At 41.2% G+C, this 8,950-nt stretch overlaps 1 long non-coding RNA gene across 1 annotated transcript; it reads left to right on the forward strand.

Annotated features, from left to right (window-relative positions):
• Window positions 1-2,329: 2,329 nt before the first annotated feature.
• On the forward strand, window positions 2,330-5,505 carry LOC134089693 (uncharacterized). Its single transcript, XR_009940120.1, has 4 exons — window positions 2,330-3,027; window positions 3,886-4,139; window positions 4,348-4,443; window positions 5,458-5,505. It is a non-coding gene; the product is annotated as an uncharacterized LOC134089693 (long non-coding RNA).
• Window positions 5,506-8,950: the final 3,445 nt, after the last annotated feature.

Raw genomic sequence — 8,950 nt, forward strand, 5'->3', positions numbered from 1 at the left:
TGTGTGTGTGTGTGTGTCTGTGTGTGTGTGTGTGTGTCTGTGTTGTGTGTGTGGTGAGGCAGCATCCCTCTGATAATTTCATCTCCGTTGTCCTGTGTGTCTGAATCGCATTGCATTGAAACTTGGAATGTTAAGTTTCCACGATTTAAAGTCACCCTTTTCCCATTAACTACACACACCCACATGCACGCATGCACGGACACACACACACACTGATGCACGCACGCACGCACGCATACCAACGCACATACACATGCATGCACGCACACACACAGTATTGTAAAAATATAAATATAAACTTGCATACTTTCCCCAAAAGTGTTTCCATACACATCTATGGAAGATAAAACAGTATCCTGCAGCAAGTAGAAGAGTGTTACCTCATTTGCCTTGTCTTATAGAGTATAAATAGTGATTTATTGTCTACTCTAGGCAGTAAGAGCTACTCAACAAAATTGTGAAAGTGTCAAAAAAGATGTGAAAGTGTCAAATATACCCCTTTAGAGTGATATGAAGTCATGTTGACTTGGAAATATACAAATGTTGTTTTGATACAGTGGTTGCTATATTTTGTATTTAAAGCAGCACTAAAGAGCATTTGCTCTCAGGGTCCCCCTACAGTTGAGGAGCGCAATAATGATCAAACTAAAAATGCGTCTTTTTGCAACCAAGTATAAACATAGCTCCGAAGTAGTGTAGAGGGAATCCACCAATGGCAGTCTGTAGAAAGAGAATCCCCCGAATTCCTGTCGTAGCAGCTTTTTTCCATTTCCTTTTTGAAAGGGGGGTAAGTGGTGTTACCCGAACAGCAACCCTATTATCAGTTAACGTGCCATCAAAATTATTTTTTAAACATTATTTTAAGATGAAGAACTCTTTACTGAGCCTTTAATTTAGTACCATATCCACATGCATTTTGATGCCCCTCAAAAATGGATGCTTGCACATATCAATGTAATCACTTGTGTGTTAAATAAATGCTAATTTCTGGATGTAAAGCAATCAGTGTTCACTCAAAAAAAGGAAATTAGCTGATTGTAACATTTACTTAAGTATAACATGCATTTCCTACTAAATAATTTTGTGTTACAACATTTACTTAAATAAATCATGTTACATTTGCCTTTAGTTCAACTGTATAGATTTTAATCGATTAAATTAAGTTAGAATAACATGAAACAATCGATTTAAAAAATAAGAATGTAGTTTAGCCTGCTCCTGACCATTAGATGGCGTGAGTGTGCGATTGGGCTGGATGCCAACACCTAAAATACACGAAGAAATGCCGATGCATCTTTTGGAGTTCCGTGGAGCCAGCGACAGTAAGCGACAGTACGCGACAATAGCGGGCAAGATGGCGGCGAAAAATGTCAAAATAAAGGTACACACGAACGATCAGATAAAGTAGGTCAATATTCGTTTTTGAGAGTATTTCAACGGTTTGCACGAAATGTATGCATGTTGCTGCAACGTAGCCTGTTTAACCACGTGTAAATGTTGTAATTGTAGCAGTTGTAGTGTAGAGTTTTAACGCTAACGTGCTTGAAATTAAACGGAAGTGACCTCACGCAACACCTTTCGCAATACAGTTTTAAATTAATAATTATCGTCGTCATGAATTGAAAAAGCAATGAATATGTTCTGACTTTTATTTTGAAAGATTCGCGAATGGCGGCCATATTGGATTTTTCTTTACTGTCGCTAGTTTCACACTACTATCTTTTGGATGTCCTGGCTGTGCTATGCTGGTAACCGATGAAGAGTCTGCTTTTTAAGCTCTAAAAGGTAAGTATATCAACTGTAGTTATTATGTGTATTCATGTTATATAAGGCGGGAATTCCACTATTAGTTTTTATACAGTGTGTATTCTATTAGGTGTTGATAATATTTGTTTCAACCAACAGCTAAACCAAACGGCTTTAAAGTTAGCAGCTAGCTATCAAAAAACGTTGCTCTAGCAGTATCTATGCTAATGCGGTTTTCAGACATTTTCTGAAGCTTAGTTCTCTGGTTGTGTTTGAGAGAATCCATGAGTAGCTATTATTTATTTTTTTCACAAGTTAGTGGAACGTAATTAGAGGTGGCGTGGTGACAAGTCAAGAAGTGTGAAAGGTTTTAGGTTTACCTAAGTTTGGTTTGGTTGTGTGGGTGTGAGTGGATGTGTGTGCGCCTCAGTGAAGGTAAACCCCTGATAAAAATATAGATGCAGCCTCGGAATGTTCAATGTACTAACTAACATTGCTGAAGTGGATACATGCGAGTCTCTGCTTGTTGATTGTATCAAACAATGTAGTGCATTGTAGATGCAAACAAGAGGAATTAAAAGTAAGTGTGTTGACCGCGAAAATTAAGCTGTAGCACAATAAAGAGTGGAAAAATGGTACCTTAAAAATGCTTCTCGCCCAAGCCATGTGTATCACTGATTGAGATTCATTCTTGTTTAGAGGCTGACCTATCAAGCTAGGATGAAGGCTATCCACCTCTCTCTATGTTGAGTCTAATTATGAGATCATTCAAGATATCAGTTTTCAAGATTTTAATTCATCTCTCTCCATTACATCAAGGTCACTGCCAAGGTATGCTGATCTGCTGTCCGACTGCAAGTGCTCCTCCAACTGCACCTATCTGAAGTAGAGCTGTCCAAGTGACCTAGCCTGATTGCCATCGACTTGAAAGGCTCTGCGAGACTTTAGTCTGACCAAGAGCCTGTGCTAACACGGTTTCTCCCAGCGCTGGTTGACCCGCCTCATTTAAGTGCCTCGATTTGCTACTGGTCAATGTCAGAAAGCGGTTTGCCGAGTTTAAACCAATAACAACACTCTTTCCTCTGCCTTGAACATGCCTCTACCCAGAGCCGTTGGAGCTGCTCAAAGTTGATTGGTTCTCGACCAAAGGGGGCAGTTCCGCAGATTTCGGGAATTCAGAAATCCTTCCCGATTAGCAGTTGACCAGACCAGCGACAGCGACGCCGAAGGTGTTACATCACTGGGAGGGTGTGCCAGGCTACCAGTGACCACAAGTTAAAGGTGCACTCTTGTGATTTGAACTTTTTCATTACCTAGCCTAAAAGTCAAGAAAAGTGCAAGTAAAGCCTACCTTACATTGCCAGACTTTGCAAAGATTTGGAAAAGATTTTTGAAAGACTACAGTCTCAGACCCTCTCACATCTAAAGACAATTCATTGAGTTTTTAGTCACAGACTAGTCACAGGCCAGTCTCAGATTAGGATTTTGCAAAGACTGTGGTCACTATTTACAAGACTGCTGCTAGATTCCTTCAAATTATTTCCATCGTGCACTAGGCTATACGTCATCATCAACAGGAACTCACATGATAGGCTACTCATATCAAAGTAATTTTTTTCGCGTTTCTGCAGCATTGTTTGATAGTGTGACATCACTAACAGATATAGAGTTGTTCTGTCACGTAGAATAGCCGACTAATAAATTATAAGAAATGAAATAACAAATAATCATAGGCTACAGCTGTAGCCTATTTTGCCCCTTCCGTTTTCGTGTTCGTTGACCGAGGTCACTATTGGTTTTTAATGTTCACGTCACTATTTGCATGAGCCACGACTGAAAAGACTTACGATAATATCAAACATGTTTGATATTGTCGTAACGGCAAAACTAGAAAAAGACTGACTCCGACGGACTTAAAACCGCTAAGATTGGCACCTTACACTAAACGATTTAGATGACGGGAGCGCGCCGAGATTCTAGTACAACTGGCAAGATTTCCGCCCGATTTTGGAAAAGTAGTCGGCGACTGTTAAAACAGACCAAAATCGTGCAATGTAAGCCAGCCTTTAATAAACAAATAGTGCTCCTATCAGAGGTGGAGAAAATGAATAATGAGGATCAGGTGTTGTTGTTGATCAGATTTTTGCCCACCGACATCAAGAAGTAGTCTGAGATGCACCCATGATAGCTGAATTAAGACGAGGTGGCCAGCATTTTCAATGTGCGTGAGGTAAGTGAAGCAAAATCCTTTCTGTTTTACATAATCTACAATTAAAAATTGATGACATGACTTTTTTTTTTTTTTCCCCATAGCTGTGTGCGGAATTCAAGGAATCACAGGACGGATGCTCCATCTGCAAACCTGATGAAGGCATTTAGTACCTATGACTGAGGTATGATAATCTTGTTAATGAGTGTTCAACCAGGCATTAGAGATTTGGAACATGGTCAGATAAATTCTTCGTACTTTCAATGGGGAGATAATGTTTTGATCATTTATTTTTTGCAAATTAAAAGTGCTATCAATAATTGCCATAGCCAGCATGAGGTACCATGGTGTGGTTGTTGCAAGGTGTGTTTATTTTATTCTCTGATATACAGGATTCTGGCATTGATGTCTGCCACGAATGTGCTCTCCTCTCAAGGGACTGTGCCTATATGAATGAAGACCCTTAGAGCGTCGTGAAGGAATACATGGTATGTATTCCACAAGTTAATTTGATTTATTTTACTAATCAAATTTTAATAGTACAGAATGTCTTTTAATAGTATAGAATGTGTTTATTACTATATTGCTAAGTCACCTGCCTTGACCCCCATATGAACTTCAGTCACATCCTATCCTTAATCCATAGGGTTTAATATGATGTCGGTCCACCCTTTGCAGCTATAACAGCTTCAACTGTTCTGGGAAGGCTTTCCACAAGGTTTAGGAGTGCGTTGAAGAGAATTTTGAGCATTCTCCCAGAAGCGCATGTGAGGTCACACTGATGTTGGATGAGGAGACTGGTTCTCAGTCTGCGCTCTAATTCATCTCAAAGGTGTTCTGTTGGGTTGAGGTCAGGACTCTGTGCAGGCCAGTCAAGTTCATCCACACCAAACTCTGTCATCCATGTCTTTATGGACCTTGCTCATGTTGGAACAGGAACAGGCCATCCCCGAGCTGGGCTTAGCCTCTAAGTTCCAGTGAAAACTCTGAATGCTTCAGCATTAACCAAGAGATGTTAGACAATTCCATGCTCCCAACTTTGTGGAACAGTTTGGAGATGGCCACTTCCTGTTCCAACATGACTGTGTACCAGTGCACCAAGCAAGGTCCATACAGACATGGATGACAGAGTTTGGTGTGGATAAACTTGACTGGCCTCCACAGAGTCCTGACCTCAACCCAATAGAACACCTTTGGGATGAATTAAAGCAGAGACTGAGAGCCAGTCTCCTCGTCCAACATCAGTGTATGACTTCACAAATATGCTGAAAGAATGGGCAAAAAGTCCCATAAACACTCCCAAACCTTGTGGAAAGCCTTCCCAGAGGAGTTGAAGCTCTTATAGCTGCAAAGGGTGGACCAATGTCATATTGAGCCCTATGGATTAAGAATAGGATGTGACTGAAGTTCATGTGGGGGTCAAGGCAGGTGACCCAATACTTTTGGCAATATAGTGTATAACAGATAATGAGCACTTTAAAAAATCTCTTGTTTTGTTACAGCCAGGTGTTCGTAGTCACACGGCCACGGCAGAGACCATATATGGCATCAGATGGTCGTTGTCGCCCCCCCCCCCCCCCCCCAAGAGGACGTTTGGATCGTTCTTGAGGCCATAGGAGCTACGTAACGTACCATTTGCTTTTGGACTGTGTTTAGTTATATGAGCAGCTACAGTTTCTACTTTCTAAACAATGTTTAATTGTATCTGTTATGTGAAAACACACGATATGCACTTCAGTGAGCATTTAAATGTGCACTTGAACCCTTAACATGCAATATAGCTTTACAATATTGTGATGGGTTTTTTGTATGTTAGGCTCTTTCAATATAAAAGTTGAATGTGGTGCACTTAAACCGTAATGTGAATATAAGGCTTGAAATACAGTTTGTATATCAAAAAACATCTTTGTCTGTTATTTGTTTTATCTTTTAGGCCTGTCATTGCATAATGTTTACCCCTTTTGGTGTTAACTTAAATGTAATACTTTGAACAGAGTTAATTAAATCATGGAAAGTATTTCCATGTGATTCAATTGCTCTCTTTCAGCATGAAGTAATTCATTTGAACCAACTTGATTTACTTGGGTTTGTGCAACTTAATTTGAAGTAGTTTTCAATAAGTTAAATCAACTTAAATTGATGGTGTTAACCCAACCTAAGTAAATTATGTGGGCTCCAAACCTTGCAAACAAGTTTAATGGACCCTAACAAATAAAGTTGAACTAACCAAAGTACCTTAAGTTGGACCAAAGATATTGCTTAATGTTGAAAGTAAGTTATTTAATCATGTGGAAATACTTTCCATGATTTTTTTAAGTAAATTCAACTAATCCTTTTTTTGAGTGTTTCACTCGAAGTTCATTTGAAGTTTCATTGGAGGGTCATCTCTCCTTGGTTACCATAGGATTTTCAGCACTTGCCATTACAGTAATAAAGTAGCCTCTCATATAAATAACCCAGTAGAACATTTCTTTATTCTGATCAAGCCTAACTGATCAAAACCTACCTGTTATTGTAGCCTTTTAGCCTTTAAAAGCACAGATACCTACTTCAGTAATTTACTGCACAAAGGTTCAAATGTTGATTTATCTCTCTCTCTCTCCATCTCCCTCTCTTCTTCTCCTCTTTCCAACAGTGCCCTCCCTCTCTCTCTCTTTCAGCATGCTCCAGGTTACAGCATTTCTCTTGGCACACCCTCAAAGCTATGGCAACATTTTCTTTCATGTTGGGGGGAAAAAAGAAAGAAAAACCTGACGTTACATTTGAAATATGACAGTAAAATATTACTACATGGCCATAGTTTGATGGCAATTAAAGCACCATTTTTGTTGAAACTGATCAAAACTAAAGACAATTTAGCAAGAGTCTATGAAAGGTGCCCAGTCCATGCTCTAATTGCCTTTTCAAAGCTGTCAGGGTAATTCAGCAGTGAACACAGTTCTTTCATACTTATTTATTTAACATCCAGAGAAAGAGTGAAGCACTGGGTTTTACACAGATATGGAAATAAAGGTAAATATGCCATTAGTTTGCATAATTGATGCGCTCCCACTGTTCCTTAGTTATTTGACAGTAATGGATGTGTATGTAGCTTTGTGATGGAAACACAAGGGGTTGGTATCAGCTGAAGATTGATTATTCATTGGATAAATATCTCAGCACTGTGGTGAATGAACATCTGTTTATTCTATAAATATTAGACAGTCGGGTCCAGAAGCCACCCACAATGTTGATTAAATGACATCCATCATGACTTTTGGAATTCATCTCTCAGTGTTCAAAAAGATGAAACTATGTGCTTGTGTCTATTTGTAGCTTGCAAGAGTACTGTCTGTGTGTGTGTGTGTGTGTGTGTGTGTGTGTGTGTGTGTGTACAGTATGTGTAGTATGTGTGTGCTGAATTCCAGTCTGTGTGCACAGGATGGCTCTCCAGCCCTGTGGTCCTGGCACCTTGTCCTGAGACTGTCCCACTCCCTGCCCAGGACTTCCCCTCGTCTCAGGGCTCATCTGGAAGCCATTCAGCCTGTGGGAGTCCACAAAGACTAGCCTGCCACCAGCTCCCTTCACCCGTGTCATCAGCGGGATGATTAAGGCCCGTACCAGTCGTAAGATAGTAGCGCCGTGTGAGATTCTCAGGCAAGCATCACATTCACAATCCTGGACTGAACTTGTGCTCCTGAAGTGTTCAACAGAAAGTATGCACTGTCCACTGAGGGAGAGGCCCGGCGTGTCCACTCAGATGATCTGCAATAGAATGACCGCTTAATCTGGATCAGCTCACTTCACAGACGGGACTGTGGTGGATTGTGTCTGATGAGATGGTTTCTCTCTCTCTCTGTGTGTGTGTGTGTGTGTGTGTGTGTGTGTGTGTGTGTGTGTGTGTGTGCGTGTGTGTGTGTGTGTGAGATAGAGTGAGAGAGAGTGTGCAAGGGAAAGCGAGGCTTCTTCAGTTCACTTGCCGTGTTGTGGTTTGTTGTCTGGTCTGCTGAAAGGCAATCACCCCATCCCACCCAAGCAATCACACCCTTGTTTTCCCCCCTTTCCCCTCAAGGGTGCACTTGAGCTCTCCTGTGGGCACGCTCCCTGATTGCTGCATCACTGCTCCATGCCAATCACTCTCCCCATGAAACACTCCGCCGCCCGCCACACACTCGCACTCGGCCACTCCACTGATTTCTCCACCGCGCGCCAATAGAGAGTAGAGACCACTGGGCAACATGTTTCTGTCAGCACCCCCAAGCTTTCAGACTTCTTACTCCCAATTGAAAGGTCTGTGGGCTGTGAGCCTTGCAGTCATATTACCTGTGAATTTACACATTTATTGCTGTGCAACGCGGACACTTTTATGGCCATGTCCACTATGATTCATAGCTGGAGCCGTGCTCCTCTAATTTACTGAAGGTGGTGTGTAATCTAACAGTAAATATGTCCTGCCGTGAAACATATAAATCAGAGATCACATTGAAATCTACTCTATGGTAAATGCATGAAATGCATTGTAAATACAGAGCACAGTCAGTACACATCGATAGGGATGCTGCCTCAGCGAGAGGTGCAGAAATGTCAGGAGGTAAAGGTGGGCGTATCCATCATGGTGGAAGCTAATCATTCACTACAAGGAATCTTAATGTCACAACTTTGTTGACATTTCCCTCGAATCCAATTCAATTATTTTCATTTCCCAAGAAATTACACAAATAGCAGTTACAGTATAGATGTCATACATATTGCAGCAGATGGCGACAGTTAGACATGTTTAATGAAGGTGTCCTTTCAAATGCAAGCTAGCCAGGAGGCTAGTTGTGCAAAATGAATTGAAAAGCTATTACATGTTAGCCTATTAGCCCTGTCATTGCTAGAGAAGCTGCCCCTGCGTGGGAGTGGGACAAGTATGGCCGTGTGGGCTACATGCACCAGAACTCAGGACTGAGCGGTGACGTTCAGCACAATCACATTTCCGGGGAGCGTTCAAACTCTGGAAGTCATCCCAGGGCC

This window comes from Sardina pilchardus, chromosome 8 (genome assembly GCF_963854185.1).
Source record: "Sardina pilchardus chromosome 8, fSarPil1.1, whole genome shotgun sequence".
Lineage (NCBI taxonomy): Eukaryota > Metazoa > Chordata > Actinopteri > Clupeiformes > Clupeidae > Sardina > Sardina pilchardus.